Source organism: Poecilia latipinna, unplaced genomic scaffold (assembly GCF_001443285.1).
Source record: "Poecilia latipinna isolate Pla-1442-1.1 unplaced genomic scaffold, P_latipinna-1.0 Scaffold1584, whole genome shotgun sequence".
NCBI lineage: Eukaryota > Metazoa > Chordata > Actinopteri > Cyprinodontiformes > Poeciliidae > Poecilia > Poecilia latipinna.
The window spans coordinates 5,972-30,052 of record NW_015114200.1 but is presented as its reverse complement, the minus strand read 5'-3'; the positions used below and the strand labels follow the sequence as shown (position 1 = coordinate 30,052).

Sequence of the window (24,081 nt, the reverse complement as noted above, 5' to 3'; positions counted from 1 at the left end):
CTTTTAAAGGACTTTCAAGGCAACTTTTGAAGCAACTTTGCATTAAAAGTGTCATTATTTACCGAATGACATTTCATGACAACATTCATAAAGACTTCTTCATGTTCATGACAGGTGTAATTTTATGTTTATGACAGTGTCATGTCAGTCTTCTGCACACTGCTTCAAATAAAGTGTTAGCAAGACAATTATACCAACATTAAAACAAAGCAGTGAAGCTAAATGATCCTTTAAGTAAAATAAAAAAATATATATTGTTGAATTTCTTTTTCTGATATATCCAGATCTAACAATGAGATTTCATACAACTTTAGCATGAGTTTTGAAAGGAATAAGAATAAAATGCTATGTATTGAAAAAATACACTGAAATCAGGTGATATAAAGTATAACATTTCAAAAGTAGACCAAACAGGGGCCATTGCAAAACATCAGATCCCAAATTATCAGGAAGAATACAAAATTAGCCAGAATTGCACAACATCCTCTAAATTCCCTTTATTATCACTGAAAAGATCAACTCATTGTGGGAGGATTAGACTTCTACAAAGAGAATATAGTCTGAAGTGGTTTCAATCTGCATGACGCCCACCTAAAACAACACAAAAATAAACTGATGAAACATCAAACATAGGCTAATTAAAAAACTCAAAAGGTGCTTTCATCCGCATATTAATTTTATGGCAAAAACGATCGAAAAAAAAATCCAGTCTATAGAAATCTAGTAGAAAGGAAGAAAAACAAACAGTCTATTTAAAAGTCAGCATCCTCAGAAGCAATTATTATGCAAAGTCTTTTGCTTTATGTGTGTTAAGCATTTACGATTTCTACTAAGGTACAAACATGACACTCTGCTGTTCAGCTGGCCTGAAAACTGAACAAACAAATCGGTAAGGGGAGAGGCAGAGCACAAATACACATAATCCAGTGCAAATATGATGGAGGCTTTTGATTCAACATTATGAGCCATATGAGCCTTTTGCTTTCGCTGCCCAACAGCTGCTCAAGGCCCTCCTCATTTAATCATTGGTCAGGTCAAGTCCTATAATAATGAGCTCTCTTAGGTTTGGACATCATTTACACATAATTATTGGTAGCATATTGGACCATGTTGGTTGTTAGTAATATTATTGAGCTACTAAAACACATTATTCTAGAGAAAATGCACTGCTACTACTAACCTTCATTTACTAACAGCTGGAAATCTTTAGCTGTTTAAAATCTAGACTAAAAGCCCACTTGCGTAGAGATGCTTTTGGACCATGATAAGTAAAACATGAATAATAATTTCAATATGCAACAACTACACTTGAAAATGTAATGTTTCAATTGTTGACTGTGTTCTATGACTTTGTGTGTGTTTTTATGATGTGGAACACTTTGAAGTGCCTTGTTGCCAAAATGTGCTATTCAAATAAACTTGACTGACTGATCAGCTGCCATTTCTGGACGTGCCATGTCATGCTCTCAGATTAACATCTGTTTCGTTAAAGAAGCCTTCAAATCGTGATGCTGTTTTAGGAAGCTGGTTTATTAAACATGTTACTTAAAATTGCTTTTTGAAATAAGAAACCCTAAATCTACCCCAAGTAGGTGACAACAGACTGCAACACAACTTAACTATGCTTGGCCTGTTTTAACAGGCTATTATAAAGGTGAGGAGGTAACATTTTAAAAAAAATAGATATTTTACAAATCAACACTAAGTTTTGTTCAACATACAGTAGTTTTGGGTTTTAATAGATGTTGAAAAAAAAATCACAAAAAAAATAAATTCTTTATTCAGTTTTGCCTTAATCAAAACTATTGCTTTTGAACCGTTTCTGATTTCAAGCTGATTTTATAACATCTCAGACACAATTGTATATATTAAAAGATGGGGGCTGGGGGGGAGGGAGCTCTAAACTGTATCTCATTACAAAATATTTTTCAGGTTTCTCTTACTTTTAAAAGGTCATCCTCGTCTTTTCCAATACATCTACTGCTTTTCTCTATAACAAAATGTGGATACCAAACAACAATAACAAGAAAACTGTCTTGGGCATAGGTATTAATCATAGAAAGTCATGTTTATGTCCCGGCTACTCTAGTGTTCATGTTTCATTGGAGTTTAATTCCATCTCATTTCATAATTGCCTAATCCATAGTGTAACCTATTTTCTGTCAGTTCTTTTCCAGAGACAGGTGTCGTCCTTTAGCATATAGAAGACGCATTTCTAACAGCAACTATTCATTCAAAGTTCTGTCCTTTGTGATAACACCCAAATAGAAAAAGATTGATGCTGACTTGAATTCCTTTAGCAACAAGTTATGTTTTGACACACTCAACCGTTTTTTTCTATTCAAACTGCAGTAATTCGTTGAAGTGTATTAGTAGAATCCAATGACAGCACATCTAGTTAAAACAAAGAGCACTTGAGTTTGCAAGTGCTTAAGTCACCATTGAACTGAATTGTAAGTTCATTTTTGGAACATTTCTTGCACACTACTACATCTAAGCCACTGTATCAGTCACTAAAATAGAAATCACAATTTTTTTTTAGATTAGATTTTACATGATGATGATTAAATTGTTCATGAGCACTCTTAGATTCAGGAGCACATTTGTCTTTACAAACACACTGGTCAGAATTTAACTCTTGGAGCTTAAAAGCCAAACTTTGAAATCTAATGAGTGGACATTTTCTCTAACGTCTTTTTTTTACAGGAGACACTGGCGAGGTCAGCAGCCACTCAGTTCTCGCCCAACTGAAAGATTACTTGCACATATAATTGTTGATATTTCATCTCTTCTGTTGTTGCTGTGCAAATTATGCTGCTTTTGTATTCCTTGCATGGAAGATCTTGAAGTGCACTTGAAGAGAGATAGTTGTCAGTAGGCGGATAAACACCGTCAGTGAGATCATGACACCCATCTCAGGGTTATCACACTTTGTGCATTCACATGGTGTGGTGTTTGTGGAGTACATCATCACCTATGTCCTTCTGTCAGCTTGTTTTGCCTGTTTGAACTAAGATTAAAGACAGGACTTTTCTTTTGCCATTTATGGTGATATTAAGCTGCACTGAAATGAAATTGTACAAGGAAGCTCTGGGGAGAGCAGAGGAGAGGAGCTGAGTCTTTGCTGTCACACATGAGCCCGGAGGCCTGTGTTGTGGTAACTAAGGCTGCTCTTCCTAAGACACATGATGCACAACCGCACAAAGTCAACAAGCCATGTTGGCAACAGCATAGCGCAAATCCCTCTAGTCACAATTAATGTAACCGCAAACTAGTCAACATGCACAACAACACAGTTTCACAAAGGCAGGAACCTAGCTTTTTTTTTTTTTTTTTTTGCAGCTCCACCATGCAACATTTCTAGAGCTTTCAAGACCTTAGCAAAGATTTCCCTCTTTGTCAGCAAATACACATTCCAGTCAACAGTGCATCCAACAAAGAAATAAAGTACAAAGACTTACCTTTTATAGCACCATGGTAAAGAGGGGTTGGGTAAGACATGAAAAAAGGAAAAAAATAAATTACATAGGTTAAAAACTGATGTGCTGTGCGGTTTTCAGATCACAACCAAATGCAAACAAAAATATACAATGAAGTTACTGTACACACACACACACACACACACACACACACACACACACACACACACACATTAAAAGGTTGCCCAATATAATAAGCATTTAAAGTAAAAATTGAGCAAAGAGATATGCCTGGTGCAGGTGAAGCCTTTAGGAAAATGTCTCAAACCACAAATAAACCAATTTCCGTTTTTCAATAATATGTTATGCACACAAAGCACAAAAAGGAGCAAAATGCATTGAAGGTTTCTTGATAGACATGACTGTACTTTGTAATAAATGAAGAATTACAGATACTCATGCATGTAATGAATAATGCAAACACTCCTATTTTTAATCTGGTTGAAAAATAAATTCAACAAGAGCATCATGTTCTTAGTTGATAAACCAAAAAATTATGGGAGTTTTTGGTATTGATGCATTTATGGCTTAAGGGAGAAAAAAAAAAGAAGGATTTTCAGTGCCTTCATAGCTGATCAAGGACAAATTAGCAGTTTCCAGTAAGGTCTTTCTCCAGTTTATTGGTGCATCACTAAACTATATATTAGGACATGAGTTTTTTATAAACAGGAGCGAGCATTTTGTCATTCTTCAGCATGTTGAGCATCTCTGCGGTACAATGGGACAATGCAACTCCAACAAAAAAGTTAAAATAAACCTTCAATCATCCAGTCAACCAGTCACTTATTATGCCAGACAGAAGAAGAAAGTATTCAACATAGGAAATCCTACAAAAGCATTGAGCTGCCACTCCAGGAAAAGAAAAAGAGAAATACATCATTTTAGAACATAAAAACTTTTTTGCTCCAACAATCACTTGTTCATGTTTGTACAACATATCGGCATGTTAACACAATCTACAGTTCATGTTTGGACAACATAATATAATGTTGCTTCAATATACATGTTTATCATGCTGTAACATTTTTTTTTTTTTATTACTCATATTGTACCAATAGTGACAATTTGTTGACCGAATGTGTAAATGATATTGTTAGCACAAAATGTTTCATTATTCAAACATGAAAAATGCTATAAAGTTTTTACATTACACCATTAAATAGATGTATTTTTATGGTGCGCAGTTAAGGAATGACAGGAAATGTTCCTCCCACACACACACACACACACCACTAACACCATGCATACACTGCTGAAGATACAGTCCTACACACACACACTCCAGAGTAAATGGTTTCTGTCCTAAACGCCGCCCCACATATTTTTCTTTGGCAGAGGTGGCAGATCCATGCATCCATAGAATTCATCTTATTTACTATGTGTTACAGTCACAACAAACTGGTGTCCTTAAAGAACAACCTCACATGGAGGCAATGCAGGTCTTGTTCGGTCACAAAAAGAACCAACTAAAAACATGAGAACAGACAGAATTTACTAAGGCGGATGTTGTCCTAACACGAACACACACACAAATACACTTGCACATTCAAATCTGTCACATTCAATGGCATAAAGTACTTCCAGATGAAGTGATTCACAGAAACTCTCACCCACTCAGTCAGAAAAAAAGTCAGTGTTTGTGTTGACTTTTTCCACCTAAATGTCAGAGCTCTCACAATGACAGGCGGCAGTATTAGAGAGTTACACCACACCACAACTAAAGGGTCGTAAACTTTCTCATTTGAGGCCGTGTGCGGGTGTGCAGAAGCGTATAAGAAAGCCAAGTAATTTACAGTGTTTAAGTGCATTAATGTACTTTAGGAATGTTAACGATACCACTAAAAGTATACTTTCTGGTAGCTTGTAAAAACACATCTCTTACATCCTAAACAAAATACTTTTAACCATACTAGCTGCCTGCTTCTTAAATTGCTCTATTCCTAATACTACATGATAAATAGATATGTCACACATGAGCAAGCAGAGAATATTTTGTTGCCGATATTATTCGGTCCACTCAATAAAATTCTCTATGCAGCCTGTGACGGATATAAGCTTGTTTGTTTCTGCCAATCTCTCCAATAGCAGAGGCCTTATATTAATGTTTCAACCGCAAAACAAGTCTGCATACACAATACAAATTGATACAGACAGCGGTATTAGATGCAACAAAAGCATCAGAAAATAAGGCCTTTTGTTATACCAACGAAAGGCGGGTAGAACGTTTTTTTTTTATCGTGGCAATGTTTACTAAAAGAAAACCCTCGGTCCTTGTAAAAGTCCAAAATAAAAAGACCTGCATATGTACTTTGAGTAAATTGTTTTCCTGATATTATCGTATCTTTGAATTTCAAGCGTTGCCCAGGTCTAGAATTTAAAGCTGCAATGGATTTTGGATGCAACGTTCTCATATAAAATGTGACAGTCCTTTAAATGTTGATTATAATTCCTATTATGAGAGACTCATACAACATAAACAAACTTGACATTACAGGAATTTGAGACTAACAATCTCTACTGATTAAATTAATATTAAATGGATACCATCTATATCACCACATTGCTGAAGGTTACAAATTAAATTCCTTCACTGATTGTCCTTAGAACAACTTTCACATTGGAAGACAATAATACTCACAATAATAGTTAAATTGTTAGGAGACGCTACAAATTATCTTGAAAATTGATTAATCAACACCAGTTTCGTAAAGAATTAGCGTCCTTCTAATTATACACTTAAAACCTGTTGATACCTGAATTCATATTGCTCTGATTTACTGAGACATTGAACAACTTGAAGTCATTAAATGTTGAGCGCAGTTAAAGAGACATTCATATCAAAGTTTTGAAATTACTGCCAACATAAACAGGAAGTCATAAGTCATTAGTAGCTGATGGCATTTCTGACTGATAAACCAAGTGTGCCCTTTTACAGAAGAACGTGCATGCAGCGCATTCTTGATATAGTTGCTTGTGTGTGGCTTTGTTCATGAGACTTGAGTTCCATACAACAAGTCTGAGTCAGATATGGAGTATTTAGAGAACAAGTCAAGTCAGAAGTCTTTGTTTCTGCAATCCAAGTCTAAGCCTGAAACTCTGATCTTCATAGGCATTTGATGCTTTTGCATGCGATGCCTTTGCAGCAGACAAGAGCATAGTAAGTTATTACTTTAAGGTTTTTTTTTTTTTTTTCCATTCAACTCCAACTCATTTGACAACCTTTCCTATGATGCCATTAGTTTGTAGGGACATGTAGCTCTTCTCCTTCCCTCTCTATTGCATGTTTTAATAGGCAAAAGATGAGGCATTGCTAAGCCGTAGAGGCAAAGAGCAAAATTAGATTCACCCTTGTTTCTGCAAAGCTTTTTGGCAATATGTAATATGAGAAATTAATAACTTGGACTACGAACTCGTATCTTCTTCTAACTCATGGCATAAATAGATTACACTATCTGTGACAAGCCAAGTTGAGATCATGATTTGGCCTAACAGTCTATTATTCAGCTTCTAATGCAGTCTAATTTAAGGGCTCTGACTAAATAAATCCCATAATTGAAACAGGACACAAAAAAAAAGTGTCTTTCACAGTGACACCATGTCTGCTAGTATTAGAAGGAATGGATGAGTTTCATCTGTCACTTCCAGATAAAATGAGCTCACAGTGTTGATCAGCAACATCCCAGCACATTTTATTATCAAAAATCCATGACAGGGTCGATAGGAATGAGCCAAAGGCTTTTGTTCTTCAAGGTTAGGAATACACACTCGCAGACACCCACAAACACACACACAAGCACAGACAGAAAAGGCAGGGCTGCTTAAAGAGACAAGGTTTATCCCAGGTGGGCTGCAGGGTTTGTGGCTTATTAAACTGAAACTGCAGCCCAGAGGCTGCGTCAGCAAAGTTTAATTAAAGGTGTCAAACAGTTCTTGTGTCACTGTCCAACATGCATATACATGCATACATTTTCTTCCACAAACACTCTCTCCGACTCTCTTTTGTGTGTGTGTGTGTGTGTGCGTGTGTGTGTGTGTGTGCGTCATCAACTGAAGTGTGACACCCACATAATCAATCTTTCCTGACTCATCCTAACACATGACTGGCCATTTGGCCTCATTATTCTTCCCGTCACTTCTGCCGGCTCTCCATCCCTCGGACTGCTGGTGTCAACACATACAAAATGTGCATGCATCCCCACTGTGACACAAGGATAAGAGATGAACTGAGGAGTGACGGAGTGAAAGGGGAAAAAACCAAAATGTGAATCCATCATTCTTTTTGTTATTAGGTGGGTGGACCTCCAGTCATCAGAAAGCATGCTTCGCTGGACTGTGTAGCTTTCATTTCAAATAAGCATTCGACCCCGTCAGAAATTGTTACTGCATTGGGTGAGAACTAGATCACGGTTGCTGCTTTTATGTATATTTCTATCACTTTCTTGTAACATGTGGATGAAAGGGACATTTTATACTTGGACATTGCAGTGAAAAAATGGTGAAACTAAATTTCCATACAGCAAAAGCCACTATCTGGTGAAAAAGGTTGTATTTATTGCGGATGCATATGAACACATAGAAAGTCCTTTGGTCCGCTTGTTTAGTCCGAACCAAATGTAGAATTATTATTTTTTTGTTTGCTTGAGGCGGTTTGCTGCCACACGCATTTGCATTTTGGAAGGGAATATAATGTGTAAACAAAGCGACAAAGGTGACAATCATTGGTCCCACCGGGCAGCAATGATGAAGACTGGATAGAGCACAGAAGTGCTAGATTCATTTCTGTTGTGCACATTTGTTCTGTCTTTGCAACAGCAATAGCATTTGAATGTCAACAGCAGCTCATTCAATCCATATGAACATCTGATTTTGGAGCAGCGTCACCAAATGCGTTCTGCAAGCTGAATGAGACGAGTCGCTCTGACCCACAACATACTGGCATCAGCATCGCTATGCAGAAAACAGCTGATTATGTATGTCTCACCATCAGAACATAGTAGCATTAGCAACACCAAAGGGCTCACTTTTATTATGATGCCCTGTAAGGGTGGCTTGTGAAGTCCAGATACAAGTTCAATACTTACTGTAATTGGGTTTGGATGGAGGTCAGTCTGTGTTCACACCTGAAGTTAAAGAAACCAGGGTTCATTTGGAAGCGGACCGAATCTACTTCAGAAAGTGGGTCTCAGTCTGGATGTTCGGTCTGTACCAGATTTCAACTGAGTGTGTTCACACCTGCACAAATGGTCTGAAGCAACACGGGGAATAAACTTTGATCTGTTTAATATGGACCAACTGTCTCAGGTGTGAATACACCCAGTCTTGTATACTGAAGTTGAAATTTCAGTTGATTTTTATTTTGCCTGTATTTGACCAAGAAACTCCCCAAAATTAAAAATCTAATATACAAGATGGACCAGACCTAATATATGTGCAAATAAACCTCTGTCTCAAGGGTATTGATTTAGTCCCCTCACTCACATTGTCTTGTCCTTAGTTTGACATTTTTCAAAGAAAAAAAGAAAGTGATTCATCGAGAATGATTTTTTTTCTTCTACAGAGGACCTAATATATCTAAAATCATTTTAATATTTTTTGTATGCACTTAAGCCAGCTCAAAAACACAGTATACAGTTTTGCTATGTTGCAAGACACCCCACAATTACCATCATTTACAATTATGCACTATGGAAATGTAACACCAATTATCTAGCAGCAGTAAGCAGATGTCAAATTTAGTCAAGCATGATCCTTATCACTGTAATCATGACTAATCAGAAGCTCTACAATGTTTTAAAGATTTTCTTTGTATGACTGTGATCTAGTGACCATATAAAATTATCATATGGTCATTATATCATTATAGTGTGTTATGGCAAGAACATGATCCTTTTTTAAACATGAGTAGTGGTGGTGTTTTTTTTTTTTGTTTTTTTTGCCTTTTTAACAAATAGGAAAAAATTTGATGCCAAATCTTAATGACTCCGTTGGTTGCCCACACTGCAACTCCACAACAAGTTTAACAAAATTCAGTCTGTTAATTTATTTGCCCTTTTCTAACAGACGGAAGAGCAGATGGATTAAAAAATAGATGAAAAATAGACTAATGGTCTCATTTATCCTCCTGATGCACATTTTTGAACAAACATTTCAATTTAACGTCTTAAATTGAAGAAAAAATATATACAAACTATACAATTTGAAATGCATATACAAGTCAAATCTGATGTAGTGCTTTAGCCTAACTAACTTTGGCGGTGTGGTAACAAATCCATGAATGATTGCCTTCTTTTTGCAATACATTTTATCTGAAAAATAGCACAAAAAATTACTGTTATTAGCTAGCATAGTTTAAATTATTTAGTTGAAGCTCTGAAAATGTATAACATTTCTTTATAGCATATTTATATCCCTTGACCTTTTCAACAAACATCAATGTATTTAATTAGATTTTTTTTCTCCCCCTTTGTGACAGACCAACGTAAAGCAGGGCATAATTGTGAGGTAGAAAAGATAAATAAATCACACATTTAATTTTCCAAATAAGAATCTGAGAAAGTGCCGTCTTTTTTATTTTACCTTCAATAAAATCCAATCGTACCCATTTCCGTCAGAAGTCATCCAATTAGAAAATACAGCACATCTATGTGTAATTCAAACACATCGCTGTACTGAGAAGGCTTCAGAAGTTTCTTTCTGAACATTAGTGAATAAATAGCATCATTAAAAGCAATCATTAAAACTGACAACTCACAAGTAAGGTGGTGGTGAAGTTTAAAGCTGTGTTAGAGCATGCAAGAGTATTCCCACCTTGTACATTTTCAAAAGAGCGCTGTTCAACTGAGAACAGTGAGGCAGAACTTCAAACCAACCAACGCAATGTCATCTACAAAGATGCAAGTAAGCTGCCTGTGGTAAACCTTGAAGGAGCTGAGAGAATGGACAGCATAACTAACAGTATTCTGCTCTTTATGGAAGAGTGTCAACATTTTGGAGCCATTTCTTTTATATAGCTTACCTACAGTTTGCTATGAAGGGAATAAAGCAAACAGATGTAACAAGGTGCCACTGTCCAAGGGTAGCTTCAATTCCCGAGAGTTGGTGTCGAGTGTGTTTTTGATGTTTCCTTGGTTAAAAACATTTGAATGAAATGACTGGCTTATTAGCAAGCCTCTGGAGAAATTGATTTCATACTGTGGCGACAATTCAGTCATTAATTCAGCTGCGTTGGAGCAAGGACATGTATAAACCATGCAGAATACTACTCGCTCCTTAAGAGATGCCCATCCAGGCCTCATCAGATGAAATAAAAATTTTACTTTGTGCCCTACACACAAACGCTACATGTGGTAGAGATTGAATACCCTAACAACATCTCTACCATAAAATAGTGCAGCAGCTGGATTATGTCATGGGAATGCCATTATTTATCAGGGACAAGGTTGATGGTCAGAGCTAAAGACAGGCCAATATTTTAAAAAAGCCTGCAAATAGTTAGAACTGGGCCAGACATTTACCTTTCAGTAGAGCCATAACCTTGCATAAAAATGTAACCAGTGCTAGAATGTAGTGCTTTACATGAAAATATATATGTGTAGAATGATCTCATTATATCAGCATCTACAGTGACATCCGCCAATATTTTTTTACATTTGTTTAACATATCGGTACGAGTCTGATCAATAAAACTGGGCCAATAATAACGACCCATTATTACATCCATCTCGTTGCCGTTTGTGTATGTGTATGCATACAAATGGCATTTGTCCAGTCATGTGGCAGTGATGTAGTGAGGGATTATGGGGTGTTTAAAGCAGAAAAGCAAATTAGATGGAGTGGTCACATTTACAGTGTTGAAAGTGCATGGAGACATTATATATAGTACCAGTAATTATTTGGCATATCAGCAATATTAATATCTGATATCAATATTAGTACTTCAATGCATCCTTAGAAAGTTTGATTGAGTATTTCTGCTTACAGGTACACTCCAATTTTACCGAGCTTGAACTGTTCTGGAACAAATCAGTACAAATTTAAACAAACTTGCTAAAGTTTGGAGCTATTTCAAGTACTTTACTCTAGTACTTTGTATTAGAGTAAAGGATGTTAATATTTTTGAAAAGCAGTGCATTACAATTTTGTCTAATGTCAGGGTTAGAGACGAAATTATATATTTCAAATGAATGGCTGTTAAATCCACCAGCCTACTGGGGCTGTTTTATTATTCCATTTTATGTAACCATGGTCCACTGCAAAAATAAAAAAAAAAAACCCATAAAAATAGAAAAAAAAGAGCAGTGTCCTTTGCCCAGCCAGCTGCCCTCCATAACAACTACACTCTTAGCTACATTTACATCACCACATGACATTTAAATTTTGGTTTCTCCTTCAACTCTCCATTTTGAAAAGAAATGTACAGTAAATAAATTAATAAAATAACATATGAGGGATAAAAAATAAAAAAAACACCATCTGGCCTAAATCTGATTGGTAGTGTCTCTCTTGGTTTGAAAGTCAGCCTGAAACAGGACGTCCAGCCAGCTGTTTCACTGACAACGCTCTGACATGATTGGAGAGAGTAGTCAGATAGTGCCAGGGAGAACAGAACCAGATTCAGCAAAGAAAAATGAGAACTTCACTAAAAGTGCCAATGTAATGCAGATCATCAAAATATTTTTATCCACTTGAACTTTTTTTTTTTTCCCGTCTGTTTCGACACGCAGCTCGCAGCATAGAACAACTCGACACCACACTCGACACCAGAATCACGCCAACACACAGGCTGAAAACAGTGTGGTGCTGACCAGGGTGCTGAAATATAATTCCCGGATTTTAGTTGTAAGTCACATACAGCAGCTGCAAAAAACTGGAAGACAAATTTCTTATCTGCTCCCTTGAATAAGGAGAGAGAAAAAAAAAACTTATTTCCAGTTAAGTTAGCTCTATGAGTAATAGTACATTTCTAGTTAATCTGACAACCACTGGATGAGTTCACATAAAGTTCAGAATAAATATTGCTGGTCTGAACAAGATTCATCCAACTGGCTTCAGAAACAAAGTTTCCTGACCATACTACTGCAATGTTTTCATTTTGTTTCCTGTGTGAAATGAGCCTTAATAACATAAAACAATTTAAGTACAATTGTTTTTCCTTTCTCATCAACCTGTATCAGATCAAAAAAATGATGAGTAAATTGCTTTCACTGTTAAAAACAAAAACATATCTGCCACATTGGTTCTCACTTTAAGGTTTAGTTTAGTTTCTTCCCCTTGGTGTAGTGGAGAGAAATTCATATTTTGATGTGGTGTTTTCTCAGAGTTCATCAGAAAAAAAACACTTGTGGACAGAGAGTTAGAGAACCTTGTATAAGCAGTTTAACAAGACCGAAGTATTTAGAATATTTCAAACTCAACGTATACATTACAAGTAGACAGCAAAAATATTTTTGCTCTTGTCAATGCTGTATATTTTACTATTTTTGAACACGTCATGTGAGAATACAGAAATAATGAACAAATGCTAATGCCTGATTATGGAAATGATTGGCATTCTATGTAAACAGTGTGGTGGAGTCAATATTTTATTGTTCTATGTTGATCAAGCTGTATTATCGCAAAACTCCAAGAAATGATGCCACATGAATTTTGGCTGAAACAAGTTAAGGTGTTTTAGGGCTGCATAGCTGAGTTTAAATCCTTCCTGTGTGGAGTTTGCATGTTCTCTCCGTGCATTGGATTCTCTCTGGGTACACCGATTTCATTCCACAGCCCATAAATGTTCATGTAAGCCACTCTAAACCTCCTTTAGGCATGAGTGTATACATGGGTATGGTCAGCCTTGTGTAGACATCCCCTGTGACACTGCAAGGGCAAAACAGGTGCAGGAAATTCATGGGTGAATGAGTTGTTTTAAATCAGGGATCTTCACATCCAGCCTTTAAGAGCTGGAGTCCTACTGAAGGACACAACAGCAGAGTGAAAAGAGGGACGGATTGGTGGCTCCAACCAGCAATCCACCTCTAACCTGCAATTCACCTCTTCAGCCACTGCTGCCCTAAAACCCTTGTGAAAACTTTTTCCAGATTTTTCAAACTGCAGCAAAAGGCAAGTGACCCACATTACACATTTTCAAATCAACCCACTTATCACTTTGAGGCTTCAGAAACTGTGTATTCGATGTTCTGAAAAACAGGATTAGAAATTAATTCATAACTGCGAGAGTGGGATATTTACTGTAAGCGTAAGCAGTGAATTTAGCTTCTTTTTTTTTCCAGGTGTTGATAAAAGCCTCATCACCTACATAAAAGGTACGTGTTGAGATAGCTGTTTTATATGTTGTGTAAAAAATGTCTTAAAAAAAAAACAGGTTGTTTTTTTCTGCAGACTACAAAGTGCTCCAGTAAAGAATATGAAAAAAGCACTAAAAGCTACAAGCTGCACTTCTACCACATTACAGTGTCACACAGTCCCTCCCATCCACAGCTCTTCCCTTCACGACGTCTCTCACTTCCCCCCCCCAAGCATTGCATGAGGTGTAAAAGCAGAGACCTTGTGAATTATTGAAGCAGACAAGACAATTGTCAAAATCGCATACGCACTCACTCACTCACACACACACAAACAGCAACCCTATCCGTGCCCTCGAGGGGGAAAAATGAGATAATGACCAATTCAATCTGACATGGTTTTAGGGGCCATAAACATGATAGCTATAGGAGAGAACAAGAGTACAGTAGAGGAGTGATGGTGACCCTGAGGAGGTGTGAAAAAAAAAAAACAGAAACAGAGTCTGATTCATCCTACATTGTGACACTTGGGTTGGAAAGGCAATTTTAAAATGTGATAGGTGCAGGACTGCCCACTTTACCAACATGTCCTCTCCCATTTCATACTTAAACAGCTTGCCTCCAAAATTATGTAGCCAAACAATGTATTCTCTGACTGACTGCCTTCATTTTAGCTAACTAACTAACTAACTAATGGCCATGATTACAGGAAACACGTTGAGCTAGACAATCAGTCTCAGTGTGGCGCTTGTATATAAATCATAAGATACTGTACAGCTCATTATGCAGTTCTGGGAAGAGAAAAATGTTGGTCCAGAGGGTGGTGACAACATACTGGAGGACACGGAAGGAATTAGAAATAAGAAACCCACTTTCCACTCATACAAAGTCTTCATGTCTTATTCTGCAATAGCAAGATCTAGTTCTCAAGCAGTCCTGCATTACGTCAGCCAACTATTACAAGCTCGAATGTGTTGTTCGAAGCATTCGTGGTGGGCTTCCTTGTTCACGGTACTGGTACAACAGAAATAATTGGCAAACAGCAGAAAATTTACTTAGTCCCAATAAACAAATAGTTGGACAGAGCTCTGTGACCTTATGGCTTAATGTCCTGCACTGCAAAGTGTTGGGTTGACAGTCAAACACCGTTTATAGCAATGTGGCACAGAGCAAAATACAGAAACCGTGCTCATTTTTTGACTGTGCAAATTAGGGCTGAAACGATTCCTCGAATGATTGCAGTGCCTCGATTATTAAAATTCCTCAAGGAAAATCTATCCACCTCGAAGCTTCGTTAAATTGTGTTTCATTATGTAGTGCACCGTGTTGCGGCCGGATGATTATTTGTGGTGGGCAGCGCGCTTACTTCCACCTATGAGTTGTTGTGAAGTGTTAGCAGCTTGGTGTTGCATTGTGCGGCGTTTTGTTAGGTTTTGGGGGAGAAATAAGGATTGTTGAACTTTGCTGTGCGATTGTTGGACTATAGCAGCTTTTCTGACGTTGGAATCGGGTTGTCACGGATCTGGAGCGAACGGTAGGAATGGCGCTGAGAGAGAGAGAGATCCGATTCCTCGGATAATCGTAAGAATATTCTATAGAGTACTCGATTACTAAAATATTATTTTACAACAGCCCTCGTGCAAATTGAAGTTGGTTAAGGATAAACTCTGGCTGCAGGCACATTCCCCACCCTCCCATCCACTCAGCCGGGGCCAAAAGGTCAAGGAGTTGCCCTAGTGATCTCCTCCATCTTATTTTGGAGGATTCAAAGGTGTTCCCAGGTCAGGACTCCTTCCTGTGGGATCCGGGGCTGTCCTTGGATCGCCTCTCAGTCAGACATGCCCAGAAAACCTACGAAGGGATGCATTCTAATCAAATGCAGACAACCTCAACCGACTGCAATTAGAGCAGAGGAGCAACAACTCTTCGCTGAGCTTCCGTCAGATGAAAGAACTGTATTCTTAATCTCTAAGGCAGAGCCTCGCCACCTTATGGAGGAAGCTAATTTCAGCTGAAATTACATACACAGACATTAATAAGTCATTTATCCCCAAGCCTATGCCTCTGCCCAGACAAGAATTTCTTTTTCTAAAACTTAAAAGTTTTATACCGTTTTTGCCCTTCATCCACACAGAAACTTTTTTTTTTTAAGAGGACCCAAAACCTAGTGAAGTTAGAAATTAGAATGCGTGTCCCAATTGGGCTCAATTTACAGATTTGAAGTATCGTGAAGAAAAACCTTTAAGCAGATTAACATGTTTTTAAGCCCATTTTTTATTTATTCATCCAATGTAATATTCTAAGTGGAAAATAATAATCAACAAAAAAAATAGACTTCAATTTGTCTGTTATTAATCAATATAACATGTTTTCGTTTATAAATTAATTTATTAAATAGATGGACTTTTCAATAGTAATAGGTTTGTAAATTACAATATAATGTACAAGACACAGATTAGTAAGTAAATGAGATTGGATGTTGGATTTCTGAATGAATAGAATATGAAGTGCTTTTATTTCAATTAGCTGAAAGGATCTTTGTTTGCAATGACGCAAGTTTAACAGCAACACAGCAAAAGGTCCCTGCGTGGTTGAGCCGAACTGCCAAAGTAAATTCTCATTATCACGTAATTTTCTTCTCAGCCTCATGTTGTCCTTCCCATCTCGTCACAACAGCCCTGGGAAACATTTCGCCCCCTCTCTCCATGCAAACTTTCTTGTGTGATTGGTCTGAATGTCATGGGTGTGTTTATTTATGTGCTGCTCAACTTCCATGAGTCGGTGTTCTGACCAACTGTGCAACGTAGGACAGATCGTCAGGCAGCATAGATAGTCAGAACACCGGTTTTTCAGGCAGGGCAGATTTTGAGGAGCAATTGTTTGAGACTGTGAGGAAAATATCTACTGACATATTAAACTCTCTCTGCTCAGTTCTGGTTCGATACAGCAGGCAAACGTTTCACAAACGTCTTGCATTTTTTGTTTTGTTTTGACGTGAAAAATTATTTTCTCCTCCAAATTTGTGAACTCGTAATACTCATTGTTCTCTGCTGCGTTTTCTATGCTGTTGTAAATCACATATGGGGAAAAACCATGATGGCCAAAGTACGACTTGTGAACCGTGAAAGATCTGTACTAAAACAAACTCTCCGAAACCACGTGACTGTGTTCGACTTTGGTCCACCTCTGCTGGGTCTTTTAGATGTTTAAGACAGGTTATTCTTATTTTGTTCTGGAATGACACAAAGTCATTTAATGAAGCATTCTGTGTGAGAAATCTTCATATGGCCATTATTATGAAGATGAAGCTAAAATAAATAGTTTCTTAAAATACCAAGTTCGCTTTTCTTATGCAAAAAGTTCTGATAGAAGACTGTTTGCATCTACATATTCTCCTTTAGAGGAGGCTTTTTAGAGGAGAATAAGTAGATGCAAAGAGTCTTCTATCAGAACTTTTTACATAAGAAAAGCAATATTAATGACCCTAAAGTTCAACACTTTAAATCTAAGTCAAGTCATATGTGTTTTCATATTATTAGTCTTTGATTTTGCGACTTCTTGCAGGCTCAAGATTTCAAACTTGAGTCTAAAACCATTTCTGAAATCTTGCTCTTTCAAGTATTATCTGGTGGACAGCCTCATAACGTGCGACGGTTCAACTCTTTCACCATGACAGACCAGAGAAGAACCAACTTTACTCCATCCTCAGATTATGCTAATCTGACTTCCCATGAGTTGCTGAGCAACCTTTAACACTAAGAACAATTGTAAAATAAAATGAATATTTTATTTTACTGTATTTGGAACAAGAAATTTGTGTTTCTTGTCAGTCGTTTCATTCAAGTGATTATAAGCAAAGTTGACGTTAAAATTCTGGACACAATGAGCCCCTGTGAGCAATTTAAACCGTAATGGACTCTTGCTGAGAAAAGCCTCCCTGCCGCATCACACCAACACTACTAAGAACTATTACTACTGAGAACTGATGATTTTAACATATGACTTTTCAAAATCAAGTGGATGATTTTGTGGCGTAGAAGAAGATGTTTGTAATTTAGCTGCACAATCTCCATGTGGTGAGCAAAGGGAAGAATTGATGGTACTTCAGAATCCTCGTTAAATAACAAAAACTCTCGAAGGATCGAAAACCATCGAGATGGTTTTGTACTACTACGGTTCCAAACAACAACTGGAGTCGTACAAGCTGTGAAACACATCAAACAGATATTAAGCAGTCAATGAATCAAAGCAAAAAGACTTTATGCTCTGAACAAAGCAGTACTGACACCCTGAAAACAATGCCCTTGATAGGAAACAGACAAATACGAATGCTATGGCTCATCTCTACTCATGGATTCAGCCAATAAAACACATTAGAGGAAGACGAATTACACCCTGATACAGTACACGGAGACGTAGAGGCTGCCAAACCAAGACGGAAAAAAACTACACAGTCTAATCAAATGCTTGATCCAGCACACAGCAGGGGTGGCAGCTTCATCAATATCAATGACAAAAAAGCACTCACCAAAATCCACAGATGAAAAAAATATATATATCAGGACATGAATCATAACATAAGACTACACCATTGTTAGCATTACAGAAAAACAAAATGATAGAGGAAAACTACGGATGGTTTATACGTGGAATTATGTATAATTTTCTTCATTTGGAGATTACGAAGAGGTGTAAATCAGCTCATTACTTTGATTCATGAACACACACACACACACACCCTCCCCCATAAAAACCAGCATGCCGCTGAAGTGTGAAGAATGAAAATACAGCAGTTTTATAGTCCCACTGCAGTAACAAGGAGACGTCTCCCCGTCATTACTATGCTATAGATTTTAACCAGAAATGACATGCAGTCAAAAATATGAAGCAGGGTGCAAAGAAAAAGAAAAATACGATTTTGAAATAAATCACTCGTCAGAGCTGAAAATGCAGACTGAATAACAAATAGGTTGAACAAATATTAACAAATATGATTTTCACGCCTTCGATTTATTTTATTTTACTTCCCTCTTTAATTATCATACCTAAGCTGCTCTTAAATGCCCAGTCTACTGCATAATTGGCCTGCAGAGACTGTATTATTCTTTAATGCTTCTTTACTGATACTTTATATCTAGTCATCATTGTAGCCTGTGAAAGATCCTTTATTACTAAAATTATTTGAGTCAATCAGGTGTCTAAAAATGCTGTACAAGTATTTTTTTTTTTTCACTGCGGTACGATCATGTACATTTCTTTGCCTATTTTTTATTTTTTTAATTCCCACTTCAATATAAATAACATTGCTCATGCCCATCACCTTATAATAATGCAAGTTTTGACATACATTGGTGTAAGCAAACTAAGCATCAGTGTATATCAGGGTTCATTCTTCTGGATTACAAAATCTTTTGAAGCTTTATCTAAAAGTTACATTCAACAAACACAGAAATCAGCAAAGACAGATCCTGGTTTAAACAATAACAATGAAAAAAGGGTCATTTTAATTATCAGTGTTGATCATTTTCATCTGGCAAACTCAAACAGCTTAAAGAAGTGAGTACACGGAGGATGAAGGGTGTAAAATGAACCCTGATTCATTATGAACATTAGCTCTGCTTGTGCAGCGCAAAAACAACAGCAATGTGTTTTTATTTGTCTCCCTCTTTATCACTTGGAGCGAGATCTCAAAACACGGAACCCACGGTGGCTTCACTGTCTTGCTAAGCAACATATCCGACAGCATCTCTTCAAAAGACTTTGCAGCTTCGCAGGAGAGCTTCATATCAGCAATCCAGAGGGCTGACAGAAAGGCGATTCCTACAGAGCAAGAATAAAACTTGGAGAAGCTGTCATGACAAAGTCAAGAGAGAAAACACACGTCGACGTGTTGTACTGATGACGCAATTCTCGCATCTCTTCGGCCTTGTGACTGTACATCTGCTCTGCTCATAGCGCTGATGGGCTTCATGTTAAAGTTCGTCTTCATCTTCCTCTTGCACAGTTCCTGTTTTGCCAGCAGTGATCCTGCTTTTTCCCTTCCTCTCTGTTGTAAACTCCCAACTCACATGCACACACACTCACAAATACTCTACCAGACAACCTATTTGTCTCAGTTATAAAGGGGCAGCGACCTTTATCTTCCCCGTGTCCAAATTGTCCTCTGCTACCTTTTTGTAACTGGTTTCTCAAATACTAACAAATTATATTGAAACTCCAGTCTGGGTTACCTCTCCCTGTGCATTCAGTGATCAATCTCTCCAAGACGTTGGGAGTAAATGAAAGCCTGGTTGTGCTTATGCATCAATATGCAAAGAAACAAGTCAGCAAGTGAAGATGTGGATGTTTCTACACACTTTAAAATGCAATCACCGCTGTAATGATGGATTTTTTTTTTTCAGCAGGATTTTTTGAAAAAAATAAAATAAAATTAGCTCTTGGAGCAAAATATTTCATCTCGAATTAGAACAGTGACAGGAGAAAAAGGGGAGATGGCACAATGTTTTAAAAAGAGTGGCGAGCCAAACAGGCATAAATGATGCATGTTTGGTGCGGAGATTCGCTGAAAGGAGGCTTTACACGGGCGTCTAAAAGTTGTGGGAGGGGGTGGATCCAGATGGGGAGGCTGAGCCACACCCTGCCCTTCCCCCATCCCTACTGAATAACAATGACTGAACAACAAAGCCAATCTCTGCACGTAGCACACCAGGGCAAAGACAAAGACACACTGAGGACAGCAATTTATTTTGGATGCACAGGGGGAGAGGGGAGGCGCGCTTCCAGGTGTGAATGTGTGCACAGCGAGGCCGAAGAGCGCTAAAAGAGAACATGCATGCTCAGCAAAACCTTTTTCCTCCATGAATGAAATGAAAAGGTGGGGGCACGAATGCACATATTAAGCAACCGGAGCAAGTTGGAAGTAAAAATAAAATGTCAGGTGCTTCCACCGCAGAACAACACCTGCTAACACGAATCCTCCTAAGTGATCAGTGAGCCGATGCTGGTGTTTTGACTGGCAGCTCTGAAGAGGCTGTCATCTCAAAGTGCTGCTGATAAACGATGACAACATTTAATTCCCACTGTGAGAGTGAGTCGAGACAGGCCGCTCTAATACTCAACACCCGCGCTATTATTTGAGCAATTTTTTTCTACACGTCACCAGGTTCATCAACTAATGAATTGACAATCTGGTGCTTTGCAGGCATCCCGTGTCCTGCGCAAGTATGATTTAGTGCCTTTCTGCAGCCTCGGAGGCACGCAGCGGGGCAAACGGGATTTCAGTCTGAAAACAGCGAAAGTAAGAGAGGGAGGGAAAGGAAAGGCAAATCCTTTGAAGACAAAAACAAACAGTGGATTTAGAAGTGTTAAAACTAATTTTCTGCATCTTGACAAAAACAGCGAAGCTGCCAAAACGGTGACGACGGCAGTTTGTTTTGGTAAAAGGAGATCAGTGTTTGGACAAATCTTACAAGAAACATTAACATTCTTTGTTACTTCTGTTAAATATAAATCAAATAATAGTGCTGTGTCCAAACACTGAGCAATATTTTTGTTGGAAAGACTACACTGCGTCCCATGGCAAACAGCATAAAAATGCTGTTAAAATATCCACATACGATGCATACAGGGGCCTAAACGTGGTTTAAAAGGTGCAAGCAGGGATTTCTCTGTCCAGGTACAAGTATTACATTCCCACACCAATCAAAATTTCTTTTTAAATGATTGGTGTCAAAGTTACTGACTAAAGTGAACTGTTGCTGGTGGATTACTGTCTTTGAATGAGCTATATGGCTGCAACTTCTGCTATCATTTTTTTTATCTGTCTTTTGTGCTTTCCCCTCAGTGTTTGCTGCATACAACAATTTTCACAGTGAAACTGTGCTAGTTGCTGCAGCCCCCCCATGTATCTGTGCTGGCTGTGCCAGCATATCCACAGACAGGAGACAGAGCTATATAGAGAGTTTCTGTAACGTTATTTATCAATGTGTTACAATGTTTAAAACAGAAACAGTAAGTTCATGAAGCAGCACAATGTTTTCTGTGAGCTTTGTCTGCAGACAGTTAATTTTGAAGATGATACATTATTTTACAAGTCAAATTATCAACCAATGTCAAAGCAAAAAGTAAATGGCTAAACAACAGAAAGCTGTGCATGTCTCAGGTGATGCATTGTCAAAATGTAATAGTAGCTTTCTTGACCTAGTGAACTTGTGTACGAGCAGCATTTCGAGGCTAAATTTGGACAATATCTCTTTTATAGAGAAATGCAGAGACAGTCGCATTCATATGTACACTGAAATATGACTTGAGTGCGGTACAATCACAAATAGGCCTAAACTAATGTAGAGCATGCAATACTGGTTAAATGTTGTGTATTATTCTCCACTATTATTTTTGAACTAAAAGACAAAAACTGGTGGACATAAAATAGTCATAAATAGTTGTTCATGGATGTAAAGTGTGTGGAGAGCCCTTCCAGGCAAAATGTCCAACTCTTAACCCATTTTTTTTTCAGATTACAAAGATAAACAATGGAGGGAAATTATTTTAATGGGGGTACTTCAAAACATTTGTCATTTAATGAGCTTTAACCACGAATCCTTCATTGTCTTAACTTGCCTCTTAAAAAAAAATAAAATAGATAAATCAGTGTAGAAGGCAGCTAAAGTGTCTAATCTAAACTCTAATCAGGAAGGTGTTTATTCTGGTACACTACTGACAAATACTGTTTGTTTCACAAAGCTACAGAAATGATATTTGTGACAGAGAACAGCAGCATGTCTGTGTACAGTGTGCCGGTACTGTGTATGTTACTGCCTCTACTTTATGTAAATCAGCCCGGTTATTCTTATTCTCTGTGGCCTGAACTCTGTCACTAAATTTTGATTGGCTGCTTGAGTTTTCTTTTGTTTATTTTTGCCATTTCTTCCCTGCTGCTCCAGCTGTACTGTGCATATTCAGATATTTTCTCTCCTGACCAGAACACTTTGATGCAGCCAAACAGCACAGAGAAGCTGCAGGCTCACAACAAAGTTGACCCTGTCTGAAACAGAAGCGAAGATGAAGTCGGCGCCGCATACAAATGTGACTGGATTTTCCGCAGCTATTCTGTATTAACATAAAAGCGCCTGGAAAATTAAAATGGGAACTGTAGAACGAGCAAAATGACATATTGTTTTCATAAACAAGGACGGGAGATTAGGCAAATGTGGGACAAAGGTATAAATAGAAGAAAAGATTAGGGGTGTTTGTAGTTTACTGAAACACACAGTTGTTTTAGCTTTAACTTACGGCTAAACAACGGTTATATTTTTTGCTAGCTCAGCAAAAGCTAATAAAAAAATCTGTAGCAAGTCTATGAATCAGAAATATGCTGCTTTAAAAGATATAGATTAAATATAAAGTTGCCAATAATAATAATAATAAAACAAGTTATTAATCCTTACAAAAAAATCCTTTTAGAAAAGGCATTTCAGAATGTTACAATTTGATGAGACAACTCTTCTGATTCTTCTATTTCTGAACAAAATGCACGGAAAGCAGACCTTTAGGAAAATTTGTCCCTGGAGAACAGCATATAAACCAGATTAGTCAAAAACAGGTAATACAAGCCCTAAGCTATTACAACGGTAGATGAGAGTAGACATTACCTCAGAAAAGTGAAGCAAATTCAATCAAGACATTCAAGAAACCTGCAACAGATGTGGAGGGGTTTATTAGGCCACTTCGTTTCATTATTTTTGGTAATACAGAATATCCATACACAAGGTTCTTCTAATTAGACTGGAACTTGATCGCAGGGTCTTCTTTCTAGGATTTTACTCAAAGTGAAACCAAATTAAAAGAGTAAATAGGATAATTGCACTTACCTGGGAATTTATGGATAAACCCTGTATCACAGAAGGGTTTGAGGAACTAACTTCTTGCTTAACCCTGAAAAAAAAACCTCTGCTATTCTCAAAATCAGACATGATCTTTTCCATTAAGTATGGGGTTGTTTCATTATCTACATGAAGGACAACGATTATTCAGTGAGTGATGTGACTGAAGAGTTGTTGGTGCATCCAGCTTTTTTCTTTTCTCACTGACTTTGTGACCTGATTAGTTGTACGCCTTTATCTTTGTTTTTCTATGTTAACCAAATGTGTATTGCATGACTCCTGTTCCAATAATTATAGGTACCTGCACATTTGGACTATTTTTGTTCTGATGTTCTTTTCTTCTTCCCCATTTATGAAAAACTCAGACATATTTCTGAAAAACAAACAAACAAAAAAAGAAATAGAAAAACCGGTGTGCTGATAAGACAATTTAAA

At 37.5% G+C, this 24,081-nt stretch overlaps 1 protein-coding gene and 1 long non-coding RNA gene across 3 annotated transcripts in view; both read right to left on the bottom strand.

The window, feature by feature from the left end:
* spock1 (SPARC (osteonectin), cwcv and kazal like domains proteoglycan 1) overlaps positions 1–24,081 on the bottom strand; it is a 116,282-nt gene that overhangs the window by 86,312 nt on the left and 5,889 nt on the right. The gene's annotated exons all lie outside the window — the stretch shown is intronic.
* LOC106963817 (uncharacterized) lies at positions 473–24,081 on the bottom strand. Its single transcript, XR_001428264.1, has 3 exons — positions 23,635–24,081; positions 23,416–23,457; positions 473–591 (listed from the first exon to the last, which is right to left on the bottom strand). It is a non-coding gene; the product is annotated as an uncharacterized LOC106963817 (long non-coding RNA).